Source organism: Felis catus, chromosome A2 (genome assembly GCF_018350175.1).
Source record: "Felis catus isolate Fca126 chromosome A2, F.catus_Fca126_mat1.0, whole genome shotgun sequence".
Lineage (NCBI taxonomy): Eukaryota > Metazoa > Chordata > Mammalia > Carnivora > Felidae > Felis > Felis catus.
The window spans coordinates 117,526,093-117,550,853 of NC_058369.1; the positions used below are offsets into that span (position 1 = coordinate 117,526,093).

Sequence of the window (24,761 nt, forward strand, 5' to 3'; positions counted from 1 at the left end):
TCTTTGACTTGGAAATTAGGAACTGTATTTATTCTTCTTATTCTCATAGCATAGCCATGCTTAGACTGACAGCCACATTGACATCAGGTTCCAAGGTGGTGGCACCATTTAGGCAAGGCCTAATTGTTGGGGTGCAAAGCTAATTTAGTGTAGTTGCCTGAGAGAAAAATAATCTAAACATGGGGTCACTGTGCCTTTCAAATGTGGATCTACCCACACAAACAATTTAAATAAGTGAATCAAAAGAACACTTGGGTTTCCTTGCATGTCACCAAAACGTTGGTTTGATGAATCTTTCACTTCTCTGGCAATTTTCTTTTATCTGGAAATTTCACACTGAAATTGCTAGAGGAGAATTTAATCTGAAATAAATTAGGATATTGCTTCCCAAGAGGTGTTTCTCAGAACATGTGTCTTGAGATAATCTATAATTAAAAAAAAAAAAAAACAACAGAAAACGTCCAGTGCTCCTCCTTTGGCCGCACATATAATACAATTGAAACGATACAGAGAAGATTAGCATGGACCTTGTGCTAGGACAACATGCAAATTCGTGAAGTGTTCCATATTTTTATATAAATAAAATAGATTGTAAACTCAAAAGGTCTGGGAAACCCTACGTGGTAAGTCCTACTTTGAAGGCGTTACAATATATGGTAGTATATTAAAGGATCCAAGCATGAAATAAATTTGCTTGACTTTGTTTAATCCAGCATTTTCTAAACCAAAGTGGTGCAGAAGTGTTTGTTTTCCCCAGCCATTAATATCTCTGGGTGCTAATGTGCTAAGGAACACCGTTTGGGAATTTCTGCTTTAAGACAGTGCTGGAAGAGGGAAGGCCAGCTCATTCCTAGGAAGTCCTACACCTTTGTTGACTGCCAGTGTGGCCGCCATGTTGAACCTAAAGGAGCCATTCCTGATTTACAAAGGTTGGTTCATGAACTTTTTTCACCTAAATGTTTGTGGCTTCATTCCTCTTCCTTTCCCTATTTTACTGCCTCAGCCTCCAGACTCAGGTTCTATCCCATTCACTCCCAATTTCCAGTCTCCCTACCACCCCCTCAACCCTGCCCCAGGAGAAATGCCAGGCTCATCACTCTTAGGTGTAGCAGGATTCAGGGAGGCCCATGCCTACTCTGTTTTTGCTATGTTCAGGCATTTCCTCAATTGAGTAAGTTAGCTCTGCACAAGTGAGAAAATTTGTTCAGTGTGCTCCAAAGCCTATATGACATCAAGTATAAGATGATTCCAAATTTTTTGTAACATTAATATGTTTCATGGTGTTTAGCAGCCCATTTAGTCATTCTGTCTTGATGAGTGGTTGGCATAGCATGCCTAATGATGCACAAGTGTCTCTGTCTATGTTTATAAGGGCTTAGAAAAGGGCCCCATATCGCCAATAATGGCATTTGAAGGGGTTCCATATGCAGCATTTGATTTAATGAGCTCACACTGGAGGTTTTACCAACTACAGTGGACATCATCAAGGATGGTGTGAGTCAAGGATTTTTACTTTATTTCTGCCCACTTCCTTGCAGATCTCCAGATATCACTCATTTCCAGGCTAGTATATGTCTATGGGGACCTAATATATTTATGTCTATGTCACTTTCCTTTATTTCATAGAAAATATACCCCTTTGTTCATGATGTCTAACATTTGCTACTAGGTGGCAGAGAATGTTAAGCAACTTCATTATTATCTCTCTCTAGCCCTTCCCTGCTCTTGCCTATCCCAACTTGGCTGAGTGCCCCACACCTACCACCCAGTGGTGACTCCATATCACTTCTCAGGGTGACAACCGTGGGCAAAAGTTTGGGCAGGGACCTGAGTTTGGGCAGGGATCAGAGCAGAGACCTGATCTCATTTGGTACTTACTCCCCATAATTACCAACTTCCCAGTAACAGACAACTTATGCCCTGCTAGATTGTGAGCCACACAGTGCCTGGCTTTTCACTTCTCCACATATCCACCATGGTACCCAGCACCAAGCTCAATGCCTACTTACTGACTACTGGTTTAGCATCTCCCAGCCCATAAGGGATGGAGCCAGAGTTGGACTCAAAGTCTCTCTCTTTTTTTTTTTTTTTTTAATTTACATCCAAGTTAGTTAGCTTATAATGCAACAGTGATTTCAGGAGTAGATTCTTTAGTGCCCCTTACCCATTTAGCCCATCCCCCTCCCACAACCCCTCTAATAACTCTCTGTTTGTTCTCTATATTTATGAGTCTCTTATGTTTTGTCCCCCTCCCTATTTTTATATTTTTATTTCCCTTACCTTATGTTCATCTGGTTTGTCTCTTAAAGTCCTCATATGAGTGAAGTCATATGATTTTTGTCTTTCTCTGACTGCCTCATTTCACTTAGCATAATACCCTCCAGTTCCATTCATGTAGTTGCAAATGGCAAGATTTCATTCTTTTTGATTGCCAAGTAATACTCCACCATGTGTGTATGTATATATATGTGTGTGTGTGTGTGTGTGTATATATACATATACATATACATATACATATACATATACATATATATATATATACATATATACATACACACACACACACACACACACACACACACACATATATATATATACCACATCTTTATCCATTCATCCATCATCAATGGACATTTGGGCTCTTTCCATCCTTTGGCTATTGTCAATAATGCTGCTATAAACATGGGGGTGCATGTGCCCCTTTGAAACAGCACACCTGTATCCCTTGGATAAATACCTAGTAGTGCAATTACTGGGTCCTAGGGTAGTTCTATTTTTAGTTTTTTGAGGAACCTCCATACTGTTTTCCAGAGTGGCTGCACTAGCTTGCGTTCCCATCAACAATGCAAAAGAGATCCTCTTTCTCCGCATCTTCACCAACATCTGTTGTTGCCTGAGTTGTTAATGTTAGCCATTCTGACAGGTGTAAGATGGTGTCTCATTGGGGTTTTTATTTGTATTTTCCTGATGATGAGTGATGTGGAGCATTTTTTCATGTGATGGTTGGTCATCTGGATGTCTTCTTTGGAGAAGTGTCTATTCATGTCTTTTGCCCATTTCTTCGCTGGATTATTTGTTTTTTGGGTGTTGAGTTTGATAAGTTCTTTATAGATTTTGGATACTAACCCTTTATCTGATATGTCATTTGCAAATATCTTCTCCCATTCTGTTGGTTGCCTTTTAGTTCTGCTTGGACTCAGAGTCTCTTAATGGGCAGATCTGTCACTCTGAACCAGTTCTGTCCCATGAGTGTGATTCTCCAGAGCACTCAGCTTGCTCCTCCATGGGCCCACTTCATTCTCACTGTGATTCAACATTGATTGAAAGATAGCTGGGGCTCATAACTACATACATTGTGGTGCCACAGAGAATTACCCAGATTTTAAAAATTGTAGCTTATGCAGATAGCTTCAAGAATCACGTTTGGGGCAGGCAGGGGCCACAACTATGTGTACGAACTCATAAGGTCATATTTGTTCCAAATTGAAAGAGATCTTTGAGGGCATTTAGAGGAACTTCCTTATTTTTATAGTTAGGAATTTGAACTCCAAAGACAGGTACAACTCAGAAACACAACTGATAAACTAAATGATGCTAGAGAATTCCTCTCTACATAAACCCAAATGAGAGAGTTCATTTTCAATTCTTGTACTGATACCTACTTTTCATTCCAGTATTTGAGTTATGTCACATTTTGGTAGCTCTGATGTGATTCACAATTTTGTCGCTTTTAAAATCAAACTAAAGTGAAACCTCTAACAAAATTCTAAAAAATCTGAGACAGTGACAGTTCAAAAGGAAAACTCAATTTGGAGCCATACTTGAATGTCCTCAAAATTAATTCAAGAGCGAAATAGAACTAAACTGTATGCTGTAAGGAATTGCTAGCTCTACTTCCCCTAGCATACTTGTATCAGTATATTATATAAGCATATACTTATATATGACAGACAGACATATTAAGAAGAGAATAGAAAAATAAAAAAGCTTCTTTACATGACTTAAGCTACTCCATTAACAACACTGCTAAACAAAGGAATTTTAAGAAATAAGAAATTAAAAACAGACATAAAGAAAACTAGCAGAGCGGCGCCACCTAGTGTCGATAACCTGAAAAGCATCTGCTCTTTCCTGCGCCCTCCAGTGGTAGAATTCACCGTTTGTCATTGGCAGGAAAACTAATTCTAGAAACACATCGTTTGGTTTCTTTCCTCCGCTCCGGATGGGAGACGGAAAGAGAGGGCATTTCAATACACATTCTTAGCAAGATGTACCTTCATTCACTATATTTAAGACAAAACAACTACAGAGATCCAATTTCTGGTTGATCACACAAGTCTTCCTATACATATGATTTCAAGAGAACTGTACTCATTAACCTTTAAAATCTGAATAATCTTAAAAGATGTCAGCCCTTCTATTCCCATGACATATTGTTCAGCGTGAAATTTTACAAACACCATCCCTGTACCAACATTTTAGTAACATTTCAAAGCCAAAACAAACTTTGATTTAAAAAAAACAAAATAATTTATAAGTAAATGTGAGAGAGTTTGATCCAGAAATAAGGTTCATCTTCCTCTGTGCCTTGGTTTACCCATCTGTAGTGGGGAAATTGTTCTGATTCCAGTCTCCCTACCTTCCTTTAGGAGTGAGGGAGAGTTGACAGTGATAGGATTACATGAGATTGCCCCTAGATGCTAGTTAAAAGTAGAAAGTATATGATTCAGACAAAACTGAGATACTTTGTTATTTGTATTAAGAGTTTTAAAATGTTGGCGTTGATGTCTAATACCAGCACTGCCTGAGTGAAGGTAGGAACAGTGCACCAAAGAACGAGATGAACTTTACTAGTCACATGATCTATCCTTTGATAAGTCATTTACGTCTGGACTCTCTACTCCATAGGGCCTGTTCTGGCTCTGATATCCTACAGTTAGATAATATGATTGCAATTTCCCTGTCTCTGTCCCAGCATAGATCGTCATTACCTCTTATCTGGACTAATGCAATATCTTCCTAACACATCTCTCCTAGCTCCAATCCATCCGGCCGAGTAATCAAGGAAGATGGGTATTTCCAGCATAAATCTCCCTAAAGTGTAAGTCCAGTCATCCCATTCCCCTGCCTAAAGGCCTGAAATGGCTCCCCATGGCATTTTGCGGGGCAACCAGCCTTAATCGGCATCTATTCTGTGCCAGACAGTATAATTGGTGCTTTCCCGCCAGTGTCATCACATCCATGCAATGATACTTCAGATTGGTGGGACATGCCCATTTTCATGAGGGTGGCAGCTGGGGGGGGGGTAGTCTGAAGCTCTTGGGGGTTCAGGGAACTGATTCAAGTCCCAGTGAGACAGCGAAGAGCCTGGGATGCAAATCCAGGTCTCTGGTTCCAAAATTTGTGGTATTTGTGAGCAGTTAAGGTGTATACTTTGGAGCCAGAAATGCTTGGGTTGGAGTCCAGGCTATCCCAAACATGGTTACACACTGTGTGACCTTTGGAAATTTTCTAACCTCTCTATGCCTCAGTTTCCTTATCAGTAAAATGGGTGCTTAGTGAGTGTTTTGTGTTTTTGTCACCACATTTTCTCACTGAGTAGGCATGAAGATCCCCCCTTAGCATTCAAAGTGCTTCTAAACTTGGTTCCAACTGGATTTCCTGTTTTTTCTTCTACTACTTTCCAAAGAGCCCAATGCCGAATCGTTCCAATCCCTCCCCAACCCCACCCCACCCCCCATACTTGCAGGTGTATTGACCTTCCCCCCTAGATCTCTGCTTTGGCTGCTTCTGGTGTTCTCCCTCTTCAGCAAGTCTGTTCCTCCTCTCTACCAACCCCTAGTGGTTAGCACAGTGATGGGCATATGGCAAGCATGTAATAAATGTTAGGCGTTACCAGTATTATGGTAATTGATGGTACTATTAATAATATCCCTCAAGGCCCAATTCCAAACTCGCCTCTTTCATGAGACATTTTCCAGCCCTCACATGGGGTGTTGTCCTCTTCTGAACTACCTGTCTGTTGCCCTGCCTGCCACTCAGCACACTCTCAGGCTGTGCTGACCCATACAGTAGCTGCCGGCCACATGTGGCTACTGCACTTTAAATGAGGCTGATCCAAAGTAAGATCTGCTGTAAGCGTATGGTATACCCATATCCCAAAACTCTGTATAAGTAAAAGAAGTATTAAAAGTTTCATTGGTATTTTAATTTTTAGTATTTTAATTTTATTGACTATATGTTGAAATGATAATGTTGAACAGATTAGGTTAAATAAAACGTATTATTGAAATTAATCTCACCTGATCCTTTTTCTTTGTAATTAAAATTGCATGTATGATTTCCATTATATTGCTTTGGAGAGCACTATTCTAAAGTACAGTTATTTTTAACAACCGATCTGACTAGAAGATGTAGTTCATATTCATGGTATGAAGCTGAGAAAATGCAGAAAAGCACAGGGTGGAAAAGGTGGTAACCCACCACTCAGGAAGAAACGCTAATGTATATGTTCTAGGATTTTTATTTATAAATATGTATTTTTTGGTAAAATATATTTTTTGACAAAGTCAAGGTCATAACCTAAATGTTTTGTTGCCTGCCTTTTTCATTCACTATAGTGTAAATCTCTTCTACTTCATTGAATCTTCGTTTTTAGTGGCTACATAAGTGTCCCGTTTATGGATGTACCATACTTCATTAAGCCAATCTGTTAACGTGCCAGAGATCAGCTAGACCTTCACCAATCTATGATGCCCAAGAAGGGGAAGATTAGGATTCCCAGAATCCCTTGCAGTTAGTTGTGGCCACATGACCAGCTTCTGGCCAATAAAATGTGGTCAGAATGATGTAAGCCATATCCAGCCCATAACAAATCCAGGCATTCCTCCTTATCTTTTCTGTCTTCATTTATCTGTTGGATGAATGCAGGGGTATAGATGAGTACTTTGAGGTTCTGGAAGATAGTAGAACTACAAGATAGAAAGAATCAGGATACCTATATCACTACACGGAAGGCCATCAACTGTATCATGAGCGAAAAATAACCTTGATTGCGTGAAGCCACTGAGATTTGGGATTATTTGTTAGAGCAAGCTAGTGTTAATTCCTTTAATACCTAGTATTGGGCATTTGGATTACTTCTCATTTTTATTATTTTAATCTGCAGTGTTAGGATAAATTCCTAGAAGTAGATTCGCAGGGTCAAAGGATATGTACATTTTTACAAATTTTGGAAACTATTGGCAAAAAAAAATCTTGTATTCCTTACCAGACTGGAAGCCATTTTATAGATTTTACTTTGATTGCTTCTAAGTATCTTATAGGTTTGGTTAAATGCTAAGCAAACAAAAGGAAATAGTTCCAAAATAACGACTCCGAAGTATTGATTTCGGAAACAGTGAACTGTATAGATGCCTTTAAGATATATAGGTTAAATGGGGCGCCTGGGTGGCTCAGTTGGTTAAGCGTCCAACTTCAGCTCAGGTCATGATCTCACAGTTAATGAGTTTGAGCCCTGCATCAGGCTCTGTGCTGACAGCTCAGAGCCTGGAGCCTGATTCAGATCCTGTGTCTCTCTCTCTACCCCTTGCTTACTGTCTCTCTCTCTCTCTCTCTCTCTCTCTCTCTCTCTCTCTTTCTCAAAAGTAAATAAACATTAAGAAAAAAATTTTTTTAAAGAAACACAGATTAAAGAAAAATGGCAGCAAGTAACATCAATGTGCTGGGCTGGGAGCTTCTTGTTAAAAAGAAGGTGTGTTCACTCTTCTAATTGTCATGGTGAAGCCATAAATAGCCACTTTGGGTATGTACCTCCCACACTATGGGGTACTGATATGCAGCTGGCCACTTGAAATGTTTGCTTTTTGCATCTTTCTGTTCCTCCATGGATTCTCTGTATGAATCTCATTGCATATATCTGTGCTATGCTTTTTTTCAGGTATCACAAACAGTGATTTATTTGTAGCTACATTTAGTCCTTCAAGAAACATAAATATTAGATTTGGGACAGGTGAAGTTAAGACTACATCATCATTAAGATTCTTTCCAAATCTAAGATTCCACGTGAAAGGTTCTGCAAAGAAATGAATATGATTATCTGGTGCAAGGGCCTACTCTGTAAGAGATCACAGACCAGTCTGGAGGCCAAATTTTAGTTTACGGGGGTTTGGTTTTCTGGAAGCCCAAGCAGTGACAATAGCTTTTATTTCTTTCAATCACAAACCAGTGCTGTTTCTTCATGTTAAAAATCATTGAAATAACTCCAGCCCCTCATTACCCGAAAATGCCAGTTTATGTTCAAAATTCTTTCAGAAGAATATGGTTTCACATTGAGTGGAGTTGAAGTTTTCAAGTCCTCAGGATGTTGAGAACAGCAAAACGCCAGGTTCTAGTCTTCCTATAATGAGCTAATTCTCAAGTTATTGTGGTCAAAACTTGTGTACAATGAAAAAACATAGTACATTCTAAATAAATGGGTCTCTTGACCTTATTTCTGGAAATTTTATTAATGGTTGAGAAACAATGACCACATAGGAATGAGAAAATTTTCTGTTATATCATCTCTTGAAGAAAATCAGAGTTATAGAGAAATGGATTCCAGAACACCCCAAGACAACAAACCAGCTGCAAGGTTAAAAATATTATCTATCTGATGCTGAACAATGTTGTTGGGTGTCTTTTCTCTAGGTGAACTTCCCTGACTGCCTAGCTATGTAGTGTCACAAAGACACTCCTCATAGTGGAGGATTAAGAAGAAATTAGTGTCTTGTAACTAAATGTTATGCCTCTTGAATGGGTCAGAAGGAGATGGGCTTGGGGTGCCTGGGTGGCTCAGTCAGTTAAGCGTCCAACTTAGCTCAGATCATGATCTCACAGTCTGTGGGTTCAAGCCCTGCGTAGGGCTCAGGGCTGTCAGCTCAGGGCCTGGAGCCTGCTTCAGATGCTGTGTCTCCCTCTCTCTCTGCCCCAACGCCCCCTTGTGCTCTGTCTCACTCTGTCTCAAAAATAAATAAACGTTAACAAACAAAAAGGAGGGAGATGGGCTTTGGGGAAGCCAAGCTGCTAGCATAAGCACTAGTTTGTTTTATTTGGACCTTTTCTGTTCTTCTGTGGTTATATGGTGTTGTTTAAACTATAAACCCATCGCCTTCTCAGACTGCCCTGATGGCAGGGTTCTAGGGGAGAGTGACATCCACCAACTTCCTTTGTAATCTCTCTCTCTCTTTCATACTCAGGCAAGACCAAGGCTAAGAAAGGTCCCTCTAAGGGACAAGACACCATCAGACCAGACAGCACTAGAGTATATGACACATGAGTAAAAAGAGGCACAAAGAAGTATCTTATTCTCTGAGTTAACTATCTTCCACCTCCCACCCACCCTCCCAGAATGGAAGTTCTCCAAACACGGGGATCTCATTCTCAGGTGCCTAGAACATGAGTGGAATATAGAGAATGCTCAAAACTATATTTTTGAAAGGTAGAGAGGTAAAAGGAGAGAGCCATGAAACTCTTACTGGAGAAAATTTTTAAGGTCGAGCAAAATTGCCAGATCTCCTAACACCCGAGTGGTCAGTATTTATTGATTACCTAGGATAATATCCCAGATGCGGTACCCAGACTCTAAACAATAGTAGAAGCAATCACAGAGTAAGAGTCTAATCATTTTCTAGTCAGACAGTAAGTAAGTTTCTTCCAGTTTACATCATCTTATGCCTGAGAAACTGATCTCAAAAGAGGGCAGAAAAATACTAATGGGCATTAAAGTAAAGCGTGTGCCTTTCATTGTGAGCATGTTCTCTGCTGTTTTGCACAAGCTACTTCCCCTATCACTGTATCAATTTATCGTAGGAGAACGGCTACCCAAACTCATATCAAATGACACGCTCCAAATTTTCTTTGCCATTTAGTATGCATTTTAAATTATATAGTAGCATTGAGACTTCAAATAAGGAAGGTATTTAAGGGATCCATTTTATGTCATGCTAGTCATCCGTGGGGTGGACTGGACGACTCTCGGGACAAAGAATCGCAGGAAAGTAGAATTCTTTTTTATTGTAAAGAGTTTTATCCACAAAAATCTCTTGGCCCTTCTTATGGCTCACGTCGTTGTTGATTCCTCCTCATTCAGCAACAAGCATCCAGCGCTAGGCCTTTGTCGGTATTCAGTACTCGCAGCATTTATTAAGTTTAACACAATCCTCCACCTCTGGGTTGAGCATCTATCCCCCAAATGCTTTCCCTACCCTCGACACTGAGGCTCATTGCCTTTCCAGTCTTCTTTCTTTGTCCTGGCCACCTTCATTTTGGCTTGAGCTCTACGCGGCACTTGGGAAAATGACTGCCCTAATCATAATCTTTAAGATCTCTACAGAAAGTGTCTATAACTGGAATTTCCTCATTACTTTAATGTCCTTCTAGTCATAGCTTCATGGGCCTATTATGTGTAAATTAGAAACACATTATTCCACCAGCAAAGCTTTTCTTTCAAATGCATAGGATTTTATAACCTGTCACAATCTATTAAATTCCGAATTGTTTGTACTGAAACTGACTTTTTTCTGTAAGAAGATGTCAAAGGATCTTAATTTCAGCTAATTCTGGCAACCAAAACGAGTCTCCTCTACTTAATAGCTGGCAGTGGTCTCTGCAGTAAAATGCTTCCAGGAACAATTGGAAATTACTAAGATAATAGTGTGTTTCTTTAGATTAGTATCACCTCTGAAATGTGAAGCTTTTGCCAATTCAAAGCTCCTTTGCTGTCTTTCTAAAACTGAATTTCCTGAAAAGTTCTTAAATATTAAGAGGAGTTGATGTAAGTAGACAAGAAGACAGCAAACAGGAAAGCTAATGGACAGACTGTGAGTGACCTGTGGAGAGTTCTAGAATTTCACATGGGCTACTTCCAAATAAGGGAAAACTTGGCAGGCATGAGTTTGGAATTCTCTTTAGTTTGTCGCTCTTTGCAGAGCCCAATACTGTTTTTGCTACTATTGCTTCATGGTCATCAACTGGAATATTTCCAGAGATGATATGTTTTTGGGTGGGAAAAGCATCATGTCCTTCACAACCAGCTCATGAAGTGTGATGCAGACTCAGCCCTGGAGTGAAGAGTTTGCCATGAGTCATCTAATCTCTGACTTTGGGTGTTAACTCAAATAGCTAATCCCAGGGAGCTATCGTGGGGCAAACTCAAGACTCTATGCTTAATGCTTGATGAGGAGTAACTAATACGAATAGCCAGGCGGGACAATAAGTGTTCCACGTGCACTAGTTTATGTAAGCCTTCAGAAAACAAAACAAAGCAGAAATAAAAAGGCTTATTATTACTATTCCCATCTCACAGAGGGCAACAGTAAGTCTAAAAAGGGCAAGTTAAGATTTGAACTCAGATCACCCTTCAACGTTTTTGTTTTGGAAAAGATCCTCGATTTCTCCAGGATGGGATGACGAGGATCACAAAAGAGCTCCAGAAACCGGAACTTTCTTGTTGGTGCTTGTAGGTCTCCTTACCTTTGTGTTTTGCCACCAAGCATTTATTGTCCGTTAAGTCGGGGAGTCTCTGGTGTGAAGATGCTCTTAAAGCAGGAGAGGCACCGTATGCAAAACAGACACATTATAGACAGATTCTCGAGGCATTCCGAATGACTGGTCAATTCAGTCAGTTTAGGATTGAACAGTTCAAACTGACCGGGTGTCTTCGCGTTGTGCCAGTGAAGTTTCAGACAGAGGATCAGTCAATATCTGTGAACGCATCATCCCCACGGCTTGGCCCTGTGTACACCAACTAATTGTTGGATGTTTTGCACTTTTCTCTCATTTGTTTTTACACGATATGATTTTCCTTTGCTTAATTTTTCTCTTTCCGTTTGGTAAGTCCTGCCTGAACAATTCTGAGCTTCTCGTTAGAACAATTTTTACCAATTATGCTCATGGCAATGCCAAATGTGGGTGTGCTTAATTTAAGTATTAATCGTGAAAATAAATATATTTCACCCAAAATAGTAGCATATGTTTACCATGCTTCATGGGCTATAATCCTTTTATCTGCTTTTCTCGGACTGTGGTTTTCAATAAAATTCATTTTCAATAATAAAATTCCCCAAAATGAAATTCTTTATTTTATATTGACCTGAGACACCTGGGCAACACGTCCCTTAGAAGAGATGTAATTTGAATGTATTACACTTGAACGGAGCTGTCTTTTAGGCAGGCGACCTTTGGTTTGCAATGAATAAAACTTCACTCAAACTAGTTGAAAAACAAAATGTACGTTTTCAGGGAAGTGAAAGATTTGCCAATTAATCAGAAAGTCAGTTAATCAGAACATCCTTTCACAAAGTTCTAGCCTATCAAATTTTGTTTTTCCATTTGTCCATTCATCGATTTATCCATTCCATTAAGATCGACTGAGCCTCTACAACAAACCAGGTACTGGGGACGCATGGACAGGGGCTCCACGATCCTTGCACTCAGGGAGTCTTGTCGCCCCTCCCTTATGCTCCTTCCTTCTCAGCATTTCTGTGTGTGTGCTATCGAAGAGTTTCTAGAACTGATGCAAAAGATGGGGGGGGGGGGGGTGAGGAGAAGCCGTAAAATGGAAGAGATCACTCATTCTTAAATCTATTAAAGATTAACGTTGGAAATCCAATGTTAAGATGAGAATATATTTCTGTGGAATGCACTGCTTATTAACTTAAGAACCAAGAGATTCCAAAGCTTAAAAAAAATTGAGTTCGGTAGTCACTGAGACAGACCTCATCATTTTCTTCGAATGAAACTTACAGCTCTAATAGAAGAAATCTCCGAACGTACCTGTTGTTGTTAGCTCTTTTTTCCTGTCCAGCTGTGTGACATCCTCACAACCAACCAGAGGGCTGGTAAAAGTCCAGATTTGTGGGTTCTGTCCCCAGTTTCTGATTCCTGAGGTCCAGGAGGGAACCTGAGAATTTCCATTTGTAGCAAGTTCCTGGGTCATGCTGATGTTGCTGGTCCAAGGACCACATTTTAAGAAAGGTTGTTGTAAATAAATGTTACTCAAAGTGCCAACTGCAGATGAGAACTGTTCATTACCAGTCTGTGACAAGAAAAGTACAGAAACTGAAAGGAAGCAGCGGGAATCTTCTATAATTTGACATTGCCGTGACATCCAAGTGCATGATCAGTGGGCATATGTCACTGAATAGTTGAGCTCAGGGCTGTCAGACTTGCATTGTGAGTCACATGAGGTATAAGATACATGCTAGATATATACAGGGAGCCCACATTTTATTCTGTAACAGACTGGAAGTAAAAACACAGGTTGTTCACCATACACAGTTTGAGAAGCACCACTCTCTAAACCATCATGCTATATACTGCCTCAGGGTCATCCCCAAAATAGTTTCGGGCAGGTAGGAGGAGGACAAGGCCATGTCTTGGCCTGATACCCTCTGCCTGGGAAGGCCCAGAGGAAACAGACAAGGCTGTACAGATGGGCCCTGGGTGTGACACCACACATCCATGGAGTGGGTCAGCCCAGTGGCCACAGAAATTGTGCTTTTTTGAGGCTGGAGGCCTGGAAAAAGAAACTGACCAGTCAGAATTTAGGATGCCCAACCTCTGCAAGGGTCAAACCATGTACCAGGAAGGTTGGATGCTTCCCAATGAAATCAATATGGGCCCCTCAATTGCAGGCAGCCAAGATTTGAGACTCGGTACAGGCAACTCTTAACTGTCACAGAGTCACCTGATCTCAGGTCTGGGAAATTGACTTAATACCTGGGCATAGAAGCTTGGGCATGACTAAATCTGCAGGTGGAGACCAAGAGCAATTGCCATCATGGGTGCACCCTAGCCCAGGAAAGGGGAAGGCAAAAAATCATCCTTTTATCTCAGCTACTTGGGCTGGCATTTTCTTTTACCACTTCAAACATTTTTATTAAAATTTCCAATCATCTGATTTCTGTCAGGATTCAGCTGTTCTTAGCCTTCAATTCTAGGATCCTCTTGGGCTGGCTAGAAGGAAAGCCATGTGATGGGGCCTCCATGATTTCAAGGCTTGATGAATGTGCCTCAAATTGGCTTTGCTAACTGGCTTTTCAAATGGATCTCCTGATAGCTCTATGATTTTACCAGCAGTGATTTACTTTTTAATATTTTGCACTTCAAGCTCTGATAAATTCAGTATTCTTTCTAAGCACTTGTACAAATTAGATTGTAGTTAGAGGAGGCTAACATTTCTACAGGTTCAATACGTCAAGGCCTCATAAGCAGGCATTGCAGCTGTCTGTTTGCTTTTCTAGTCCCCACTGAAGTCTGCTCTTCTCTAAAGCCTGCCTCGGCTGGAGTCACCCCGAGAAGAGGTTTTCATTACCTTGTATCCACAAATAGCCATCAGCTTTGCTCTGTGGCCTCCAGCCACCCATTTGAAAGAGTGACCTTACATGCCCAGCGGCTACCTCCCAGGGCTTTAGCCTTCCAGTAGGAAAACTAACTGCCCCAGAAATGCTGTAGACTGACTGAGACACAGCGATACTACCAGACTTCCGATAAAGATATGAGTTTCGAGATGATGAGCTAGAGAAACAGAAAAGAGGGTAACACAGATAGTATACACTGGTGATGGGTCAGACCTGGGTTTGATTCTTGCCATATCATTTAGACTGCTTCTGAGCAGAAAGTAACAGAAAAACTAAGTCAAACTAGTTTAACAGCAAAGGAAATTTAGTGGCTTATATTGGTCCAGAGGCAGAGCAGGCTTCTGAGTTGACTGGTCCAGGGGCTCAAGGACATCACTGGCTCTTCTCTCCACTCTACTGTTTCAGCTTCATCCTCAGACTGATTCCCTAAGTTCCCTCAAGGATGCAAGACTGGCTGTGGATTGTAATCGGGCTTCCTCATGAAGGGCCAGCAAGAGAAGGAGAGGGAGAACTGGTCTCTCACAACCAGTGAAAGAAAAGTCAGTCCACTTAAATATGATTAGCAAGGAGAATGCCCTGCACTGATTAGCTACATTCTGGTTTATTTGAGCCAATCACTGTCCAAAAAGGCTAAGACTTCCAGAATTGGCTTAAACCAATTAGAGTCATTCATTGGAGTCAGGGGTGGAGCTGATGGCTGAAAACCCAAGGGGAGGAAGGAATGGCAGGTGGGGGCCAACCAGCATGCTCATGATGCTGGCTCTGTCGCGCTCATCCCCTTGACCTCCTCATTCAACCTCTCTGAGCCTCGCTTTCCTCATCTGTAAATTGAAGATTACCTTGATACCCACTTCCCTGGTTGTGATAGGGATTAGGAAAGAGATAAGAACAGTAAGGAGCTTTATACTGTGCCTGACACACCATAAGTGCCCGGTGAAAATTAGGAGGCAGATCGCCGGAAGTAGGTACCCGCTGTATTTAGACATTACATGCTTTCTTAGGCTTGTTTCCAATAGCTCTTCCCCCTTAGTGGATGCAAGTGAAATGGCCATAAAAGGACAGCAAAGACTGTTTAGAGAGACAACTTTATGCTGATTTATCCAGATATTATTTGGGGGGAGGAGGGGAACAAACCTCAAACCAGGCAGTTCTATTACATTCAAAGAGTATCTCTGGGTAGTGAGTTTAAGAATAATAGTAATAATGATAATAATAATAATAATATTAAAACAAGGAAAGTGAAAGGAAGAAAAAAATGAAAATGATGATAGAAGGGGAGTAGCTACAATTCATTAGGCACTGTTGGGTGTTATACTGGGCACTTTACAGGAGTTGTGAGCCGTTGGTGTTGGTTTTATTATATCTATTTGTACATAAGAAACAGAAATTTATCTAAACTAAGGAGTTTGCCCGAATTCAATAGCCTTTAAGTGGCAAAACCTGGATGGGAACCCAAATTACTATGACTCCAAAGTTCATTTCATGTCTTCATTTCAAAACTACTTGCAAAGGAGGGTGCCCCCATTCATTCATTCACTCATTCATTCATTCCCTCACTCAGGCTCCTAGCAGCTGGCCCTGGAACCCCTGCCAGGATTGGTGTTGGGGAAAAGAAAGGTGAATAGGACACAGCAGTGCCCTCAAGAACCAGACAGCGTCCACGTCCTGGGATTCCTGGCTTTTCCGAGGAGTTCCCAGGACAAGGTTGTATGGAGCAGGGTTTCGCACTCTTTCTCAGTCAAATGAGAACTATTGAATCACTAATGATGACGGAGGCACAGCGTGCTCCACAGCCTGCAAGACACAGGGGGCTGCCCTCTCCCCCCAGCTCCCTCTGCCATCTGCTCTCCTCGGTGAGACAGTTTGATCTTGAGCTATCTCAGGGCGAAGGAGGTCGGACTGTCAGAGGTCACCTTAACTCCCCATAACTCTGCTCCAAAGAAATAATTGTTTCAGAGGAAAATGGCTGTGACCAGTCAGATTCTTCTTTATTCAGAATCTGGACTAGATGAAGAGAATGGGTCTTGGGGATTTATATTGTTGACTCTGTTCTATTCACCCAACTGTGTTGAGATGGCCTGTGTGCTGGGGATATGCAAATCAGTGGGTATCACAGTGCCTCTGGCCTCTGGGGTCCACAAGCTAGCAGAGCAAACACAGGCACATAGAAAAGAATATGTATTAGAATAGAATTGTCTGGTATGCCTCTCAGTATGGCCAAACAAGCTATTAAAATTTCAGCAACTAACTCCAGGCAGGTAAACACATGCTGTCCTCACTGCCCACCCACTTGCCCCACAGAATCCATCTTCTGTCTTTTCTGTCCTGAACCCACCTCAAGGACCTGCTTCCCACCCAGTGGCCCCAACTTCCCCATGATCCCCAAACAGGGGCCTCCAAACCCCTGCCCCAGCACTGCAGTGGTCCTCTGTTTTGTTTGGTCTGCATCTGAGCATAGCAGTTGCTAAAAAATTTTGACGGTCATCTCTGAATAAAGGCACATACCATGTGCTTCCTGGAGTCCAGGGATGGGGAAGAAGAGTTGGGACCAGTGGAAGGGAGAACGCCCCCAAGAGCACACATGCGTGGAACATCTGTTGTGTACTCAGATCTCCGGCCCGCACTTTGAGCCATGCTCCCCAGAACTTCCCAAAGTCTTCCTGCTTTACCCGCATCCTGCGGTCATCCTGCTTTGAGTCCCAAGGCCGCTGCTTACTGCTAAAGTCAGCCAAAAGGAGCCGATGTGGGTCAGAAATACAGGGCTCCCACAAATTGAGGTCTGCCTCCTGGGAATCGGCTTCAGTGTCCTCTGAACTTTTACTTTGGTTTTTGTAGGAATAAAGGACTCAACAACCAGATGGCTGGATCCTTTTATCTGATGATTGGAACTCTACCCATTAGGATGCTTTTGGCTACCAGTAAAAAGAAAAAAAAATCAAACTCGCTGAAACAAATGGGAAAATTCAAAGGAAACACACTATGGATCCCAAGCATGGCTCTGTCTCGGTGCCTGAGCGATCCGGGTGAGCTTGGTGTCTGTTCTCTGCCGTCCTCAGTTACCTTCAGCCTCAGGTAGGCCTCCTCCATTGTTGCAAGATGGTGGGCAGCAAGAAAAGTCAGAAAAAGGTTGTATGTTCTGGTGTTTCTGTCCTCCAGAAAAAGGAAATCTTTCCCCACAGCCCTCCAGGTGGCTCAGCCTTCTACCTCACCATCAGAAATGGGTCACGCATTCACTCCTGGCCAATGGCCAATGGAGGAATTGCAGCCACCATTGCTGGCTTTTTCAACTGAGATTCCCAAATCCTTTGCCAGCCATCAGGAATGCCTGCTACTAGAACCTACAGGAAAGAGAAAAGTGGAATTGGAGAAGATGATGTTAGTGAGTAAGGTGTGGAACATGGGAGTGTGTCACTAGAAATCAGAAGTTAAAAGACAAAGGATTTTGGAGTAAAGAAACTTGGTTTGGAATGCTAGCATTACTTACGTCATTGTTTTCATTGCTAGTTACTATGTGACAATCACCCCCTAAACTTGGTGGATTAAAACAAGTACCATTTATTTTTGCTCGCCGATCAGCAGATCAGCTTGGAGGTTCTGCTAATCTGGGCCAGGCTCAGCTCATCTGGACCCTTTCAAGCATCTTCAGGAGGCTGGCTGGTGTGGGATGGTCTCTGCTGGGGCAGCTCATCTCTGTTTCACGTGGCCCCTCATCCTCCAGCAGGCTGGGCTGGGCTGGGCTGGGCTGGGCTGGGCTGCTGTGTGCCGACCGTGTGCCCGACTTCCAGGAGAGAGAGTGGAAGTGTGGTGGGGTCTGGGCTCAGAACCGGGACGCTATCAGCAAAGAATCATTCTCTTGGCCAGAAGCAAGCCATGAAACCAGTCAAAAGCTGCAAAGTCACATTGCAGAGTGTGGATCCTGGAAAGAGTGAAGAACGGTAATCACTTTGGCAATCAATCTACCACCATGACCTTTGTAAGACATTTCTTTTCCCTGCACCACCATTTCATCACCTCTAAAATGACAGTAATAATAGTATCGACCTCAAAGTCTTACTTGAGGACTAAGTGAGAAAATGCATGTAAAGTGCTTAACACAGTGGTGGGCACATAGTAAGCATTAAATAAGTACTAGCTTTTATTACGCTTGTAACTAGTCTTACTATCATTATTATTATAGTTGTTTTAACGATTATTATGATTTGGAGTATCTGTGTGCTGGGTTATGACTCCCCCTAGGATTCAAACCTAGTGAACTAGCTTCCAAAAAGCCCAGACTTTATGGAAATCCTAGCCGGCTCCCCAGAAGCCTGCTAATCAAAGGAGGGTGATTTCTGAAAGCTCCCCATCTGCCTTCCTCCCGTTTGCTGCTTGGCGAGTGCTGTTCTCTCTGGGTTTTTGCTGTGCTGGCTGCTTGGAGCTCCCTGAGCTCTATCCCTCACTTGGAACCCTCCAAGGAACGGTGGTTAGCTGCTATTTCAACAGAAACCATAGTTTTGGCCAGGCTGCCTCCTGGAGAAAGGGAGCAGGCTCCACTCCCGGGACAGCAGATTTTCTGCTCTGTTCCGCTGCTCTGTCTGTGCCCAGTGCCAAACTCTCTAGAGGCGATAACGTGGCTCATGGTGCCCAGAGTGGGCTGTGAGTGAAGCAAGGAGAAACCTCCCAGCCTCATCTCACATTTACTCCAACCCAAGCCTCCAAGAATTAAAACCAGTTGGCCATCTCTTGGAAAAGAGAATCTGTCTCTTAAATCTTCAAAGGAGAAGAGTTTTTTGTTTTATGTTTTTAGAGGTTTTTTTGTTTGTTTGCTTTTTATAGCTGTCTTGTTCATGAGGAAAAAAACCCAAAAAACCCCAGTGACGGTCCTGGCGTCTATACCCCATGCAGATTCTGAAAGTACCGAGGAGGAAAGGCACAGAGCTCGTTCCACAAGGCAGCCTGCTAATTTCATTTGCCACCACGGTTTTCCCATCTGCTAAGGGACCGGCCCAGACAACTTTCCATGTATAATTCACAGTCCTTTGTAATTGAAGCTCAAACAGAATCAACGGCTTGATCAAAATGCCATGGCGAGGATTCACAGGGTGGCACTCCCATTTTCTGTCCTTGCTCCAAGCAAAGCCAGTGCTGGCCCTGCCATGCGTGCACTTTCTCTCTGTCTTGCTCTCTGTGTCTCTGCTTCTCTCTCCCTACCTTGTTCCACAGCCTGCCGGGTTTCTCCCTATCTTTCCCCTTTATGGGGCACTCCATTTCTACCTCGCAAACGCACTGCCTCTGCGACCATTGTCAGAGCTCCACCAGCTAATTGTGGCCCCCACCCCCATGTCATCTGGCCATGGCCAAGATGGATGGATGCTCAATCTGCATTATTTATGTCTCTCCTTTGTGTTGGTGATGTGCTTTTGCATAACATATGTAAACTTCTGCTGACACTGGGAATTCATTTGGTTGGAGGTGCTCAAAAAGAGGGGCAGGAGGCGACCTGGTTTGTGTAAATTCACAAGCTATCCGACAGCCTTTGCTTTGTCTCCCTGAGAATTGGAAGATGGCTTCTCGTGAGAGTTCTTCGAATTACACTTGACAGTCAGGTGAGCTCTTTTGCTTAAAGAGCTTTGGCTCCATCTGGGCTATAGGTCTTCTGCCTTCAAATGGGCAAGGCAAGGGACCAAGGCCCATCTGAAAGTTCAAATGCAAGCCTGTCCCTGCATTGCAACTCCAGCCAGAGATTATCAGAGCAAGGAGGCCTTAGAGCATCTGATTTAATCTCGTCATTTTATAGAGAGAGAAACTGAGCCTCAGAAACATGAAATGGCTCACCAAGAGACTAGTCTTGGTGTGTCATGATATTCGGTCCTTAAATTCCTTCCAATAAGACAACATTGGTAAAAGGGGGCAGGCACCCTTCTAAGCACTTTACACATTGTCTCATTTAATGCCCATGAAAGACTCATACACCAGGACTTGTTTCTATCATTCTCACTTCATAGCTGAGGAAATGGAGGCACAGAGGTTAAGTAACTTGTCCAAGATCACACAGTACTAAGCAGCAGACCTAGGACTCAAACCCAGTTAGCCTGGCTCACGAGTCCCTGAAATGCCCACTGTCCTAAGGCCTCTTTGAGCTACCTCGATGATTACAGAAGACTGCCCCAGCTCCACACTTTGCAACATAAGGCCTGATCTGGTCCTGCCCCTCCTGACCTTCTTAGCTTCATTTCTGCTACTCCTCGGCATGTAGCCCCGTATTGGGAAAAGCAGTCTTATGCGTGTTGTTTTTTTGTGACTTAAAATAACACATACTGCAGTGTTACCATAGTAAGAAGCGATAGTGATTTCACTAAGGAAACTCCAAGGAGATAGTCCTTAAGTAGTACATACGATATATATTTCATATGCAAAATTCTGATGCACTTATACATCATGTCATGGGATGGATTCAGAAGCCGTAAGTGATAACTCTGTTCTGTATGCCAGTTGTTTCCAAATGTCAGTTCGTAACAAAGCTTTCGTGGACCCAGAAAAATAAGGGCAAGAATGTAATGTGTGTGTAAAATGTGTGTGCGTGTGATTATCAATTTGTAAATGTCCTTTCTTGGGAAGCAATGTCACTTATTCAAAGACTGTAGGCTCTTGTTCTTAAAATTATCAAAGGCAAGAGGAAAGGGCAAGAAATGTTCTTTCGTAAAATAACAGTGTGTGTCATATCAGGAAAATCTTGGGATGTTGTATTTCAAATTTCTTCATTTTTTGATATCTTATTAGATTCTCGGTTTATTTATTTTACTTACTTAACTCATTCAAAAACTAAGCAACTTCTAGGTCACCTCACCGAGATGATCCATGCCCTAAACTCTTCCAGAGTATCTTCTCAGAGCTAGTGGGGCTCAACCCTATTCAAAGTACAGAGCAGGGGTGCCTGGGTGGCAGCGTCTGACTTTTGATTTCGGCTCAGGTCATGATCTCACAGTCCATGGGTTGAAGCCGTGAGTGGGGTTCTGTGCTAACAGTGCAGAGCCTGCTTGGGATTCTGTCTCTCCCTCTTTCTCTGCCTCTCTCTCCTCTCCCTCTCTCAAAAACAAATAAATTTTAATAGTAACAAAAAATAGAAGTACAGAGCACACCTCTGTCTCTTGGTGGCCTTTTCTTCAGAGCCCTGCCTCCATTCAGGCTCTCATGCTCTGATACAGCCCATGATGGGCCCGTTCTGACATGGCCTTTCAGCAAGTGGCCTGTGGCCGAAATTGCCCTCTGCTTTTCCACTCCTCTGGCCCTGGGCCTCACCTCCTAGTGGGAGACAAGGTATAGGCAGCTGGGAGATTTCACTGCAATACATTTTTGCGGGCTTTGGCATTCTAACACAGGATGCTTACTGCTCCAAAGGGTAATTTCCTCTCGTGGAATTTTAGGCAGTGAAGCCAACTGTGGCAAAAAGTTCCAAGCAACACTGGAGAGCTAGTCTTGAGCACTTCAAATTAAAACCCTCAGGGGGCCCTCCTGAATGGCTGTCCTTGATCCAACGCGGCTGCTAGAAACAACAGAACAGTAGCCTACTGATGCGCCAGGAGACAGCCCTTAGACATCGGAATCGTTCAAATGCCTTTGGAGGAAATGGGTGGAAGAACTAATGATCATGTACTGGTCTAACCACAGATTTCCTGTCTCCCTTTGTCTCTCTCACCCCCTGTAGACCTCCATCTCCCCTTCCACTCTTCATTCTCTGTCTTCGCTTACTACAGAACATCTTACCCAAATAGATGAAAAATGTGTGGAGTTTGCATATCCACACATTGATACTCTCTGTAGGTTCTATGATCTCTTGTGCAGTTTGGGAATTAATTTTTAAAGTCTTACAAAGAAGAACTAGCAGGAGCGCCTGGGTGGCTCAATTGGTTAAGGATCTGACTTCGGCTCAGGTCATGATCTCACAGTCTGTGAGTTCAAGCCCCGCGTCAGGCCCTGTGCTAACAGCTCAGAGCCTGGAGCCTGCTTTGGATTCTGTGTCTCCCACTCTCTCTGTCCCTCCCCTGCTCATACTTTCTCTCTCTCAAAAATAAATAAACATTAAAATTTAAAAACAAAAAAAACAAAAAAACAAGAACTAGCAGATCAAGACTCTCAACTAAGAACACAACAAACCTTATTAAAATAGTAATCTTCAAATTTTCTCTTGAAAACTTAGAGAATGGCCGCTAGAGGCCCAAAGAGGAGAAAGTATGTGTGGAGGAAGGGATACGTAGGAAAGAACCAAAGAATATGGCTTATGGAACCCATAGAGTATCTATCAAGTTATGGTTCAGGAAATGTTTTTGCTTTTCTTATAGCATTCAGTGATGTGACCTGAGAGAATTAATGCTTGTGTTGGGAGATGTAGGATGTGACATGTCTGAAACTCAAGCTGTTGAGGAGATTCTAGTAGACAGGCCCATGCTCACCCCAGATATGTTTTCTGTACCACTCCATCCCACTGCAGGACCCTTCTATGGACTTTGGGATGGCAATCCCACCATTCATTATATTACTAAAGGTCTCCTTCTGCTTCATTACTTCTCAGGCTTGGGGAAATATACCGTTTGAAGTAGACTGAAGGATCCTACCTCCATCCCACTTCTGTAGTTGATCAGGAGGCCTTACTAGGCAACCACAGCTCAGGCTTGGGGAAATATACCGTTTGAAGTAGACTGAAGGATCCTACCTCCATCCCACTTCTGTAGTTGATCAGGAGGCCTTACTAGGCAACCACAGCTGCCTTCCTCCATCACTCTTTCCATGGTCCCCTTACTCTCTGCCAGCAACTCAGCTGAATAGGTTTTTTTTTTATCTATGGGATGACCAAACTTTCAATCAAATGATCTTAGTGCTTCTTGGCCTTGCCTTTAACGGCTTGCCTCAGCTTCCCATTACCACGGATCATCTAGTTAAATCCTACCTGACATCATCATCTTCATTTGGTATGAAGATGTTCGTTTACCCATCCCTGTAGCTTGGGTAGAAAGGCAGATACAGACTGAAATGTAAAACCTTAAGAACGGTACCCAGCTGAAGTATTGTTGGCTAAAATAAAATATTGTTGCCAAAAAGTTTAACTTAAATCTGACCAGCCTTCTAGATTTAACTAGTGATTTATAGAAAATTTAAGGAAAAGGGACCTGATATCTTTAATAAGTTGAAGAGAGATAGAAGTCGAGATTTAAAGACTAAAAGGAGACACATCAAACTATTGCCATGTATGGACCTTATTTGAATTCTGATTAAGCAAAAATCCTCGTCCATCTCATTAAGAGGTGAATATTCAGTAACTTTTACTTTTTGTGTTTGATCATTTAAATCAAAGTTTATCATAATAGATTATTTGTTAAATATCAATGGTAGAATTTTTTTAAAAATATAGTATTATAGGCAGAATGAATAAAAATATTCATTTCAAATCACATACATATTTTTGTTACAAAAAAGTAAAATGAAGTGTTCAATAACAAGACTTTTAAACATAAAAACACATTCTATTAGGATGAAGTTATGGAGGGTAAGCAGAAAATAAATGAATTATGAAAATTTATGAAAACAAAGAAATATAAAATTTCAAGAGTTTCTGTCCATTTTTTAAAAAAAAATAGTAAGATGGGTATTCAATTGCTATGGTTCTTAGATTCTGTGGATACATTTAAAAGGATAATAGAGGAGAAAGCAGGAAAAAACTGCTCTGACCTCAGCCGCAGCAATTTCTTACTTGACACATCCCCAAAGGCAAGGGAGTTAAAGGCTAAAATGAACTATTGGGACCTCATGAAGATAAAAAGCTTCTGCACTGCAAAGGAAACAATCAAGACAACTAAAAGGCAACCAACGGAATGGGAAAAGATATTTGCAAATGACATATGGGACAAAGGGCTAGTATCCAAAATCTATAAAGAGCTCACCAAACTCCACACCCGAAAAACAAATAACCCAGTGAAGAAATGGGCAGAAAACATGAATAGACACTTCTCTAAAGAAGACATCCGGATGGCCAATAGGCACGTGAAAAGATGCTCAACGTCGCTCCTCATCAGGGAAATACAAATCAAAACCACACCCAGATACCACCTCACGCCAGTCAGAGTGGCCAAAATGAACAAATCAGGAGACTATAGATGCTGGTAAGGATGTGGAGAAACGGGAACCCTCTTGCACTGTTGGTGGGAATGCAAACTGGTGCAGCCCCTCTGGAAAACAGTGTGGAGGTTCCTCAAAAAATTAAAAATAGATCTACCCTACGACCCAGCAATAGCACTACTAGGAATTTACCCAAGGGATACAGGAGTGCTGATGCATAGGGGCACTTGTACCCCAATGTTTATAGCAGCACTTTCAACAATAGCCAAATTA

The 24,761-nt window shown here is 42.1% G+C and overlaps 1 long non-coding RNA gene and 1 other non-coding gene across 4 annotated transcripts in view; one reads left to right on the forward strand and one right to left on the reverse strand.

Annotated features, from left to right (window-relative positions):
* The first annotated feature begins 464 nt into the window (after positions 1–464).
* LOC111559583 lies at positions 465–573 on the forward strand. The gene has a single exon (XR_002740712.1). It is a non-coding gene; the product is annotated as a U6 spliceosomal RNA (small nuclear RNA).
* Positions 574–9,896: 9,323 nt separating this feature from the next.
* The window catches only part of LOC109497488, a 37,780-nt gene continuing 22,915 nt past the window's right edge, over positions 9,897–24,761 (reverse strand). For 2 of the 3 annotated variants that reach the window (XR_002153727.2, XR_002153726.3), the window contains one exon: positions 9,897–18,315. This is a non-coding gene — a long non-coding RNA (uncharacterized LOC109497488). The remainder of the gene's footprint in view (positions 18,316–24,761) is intronic. The other variant, XR_002153729.3, reaches the window with a different exon arrangement.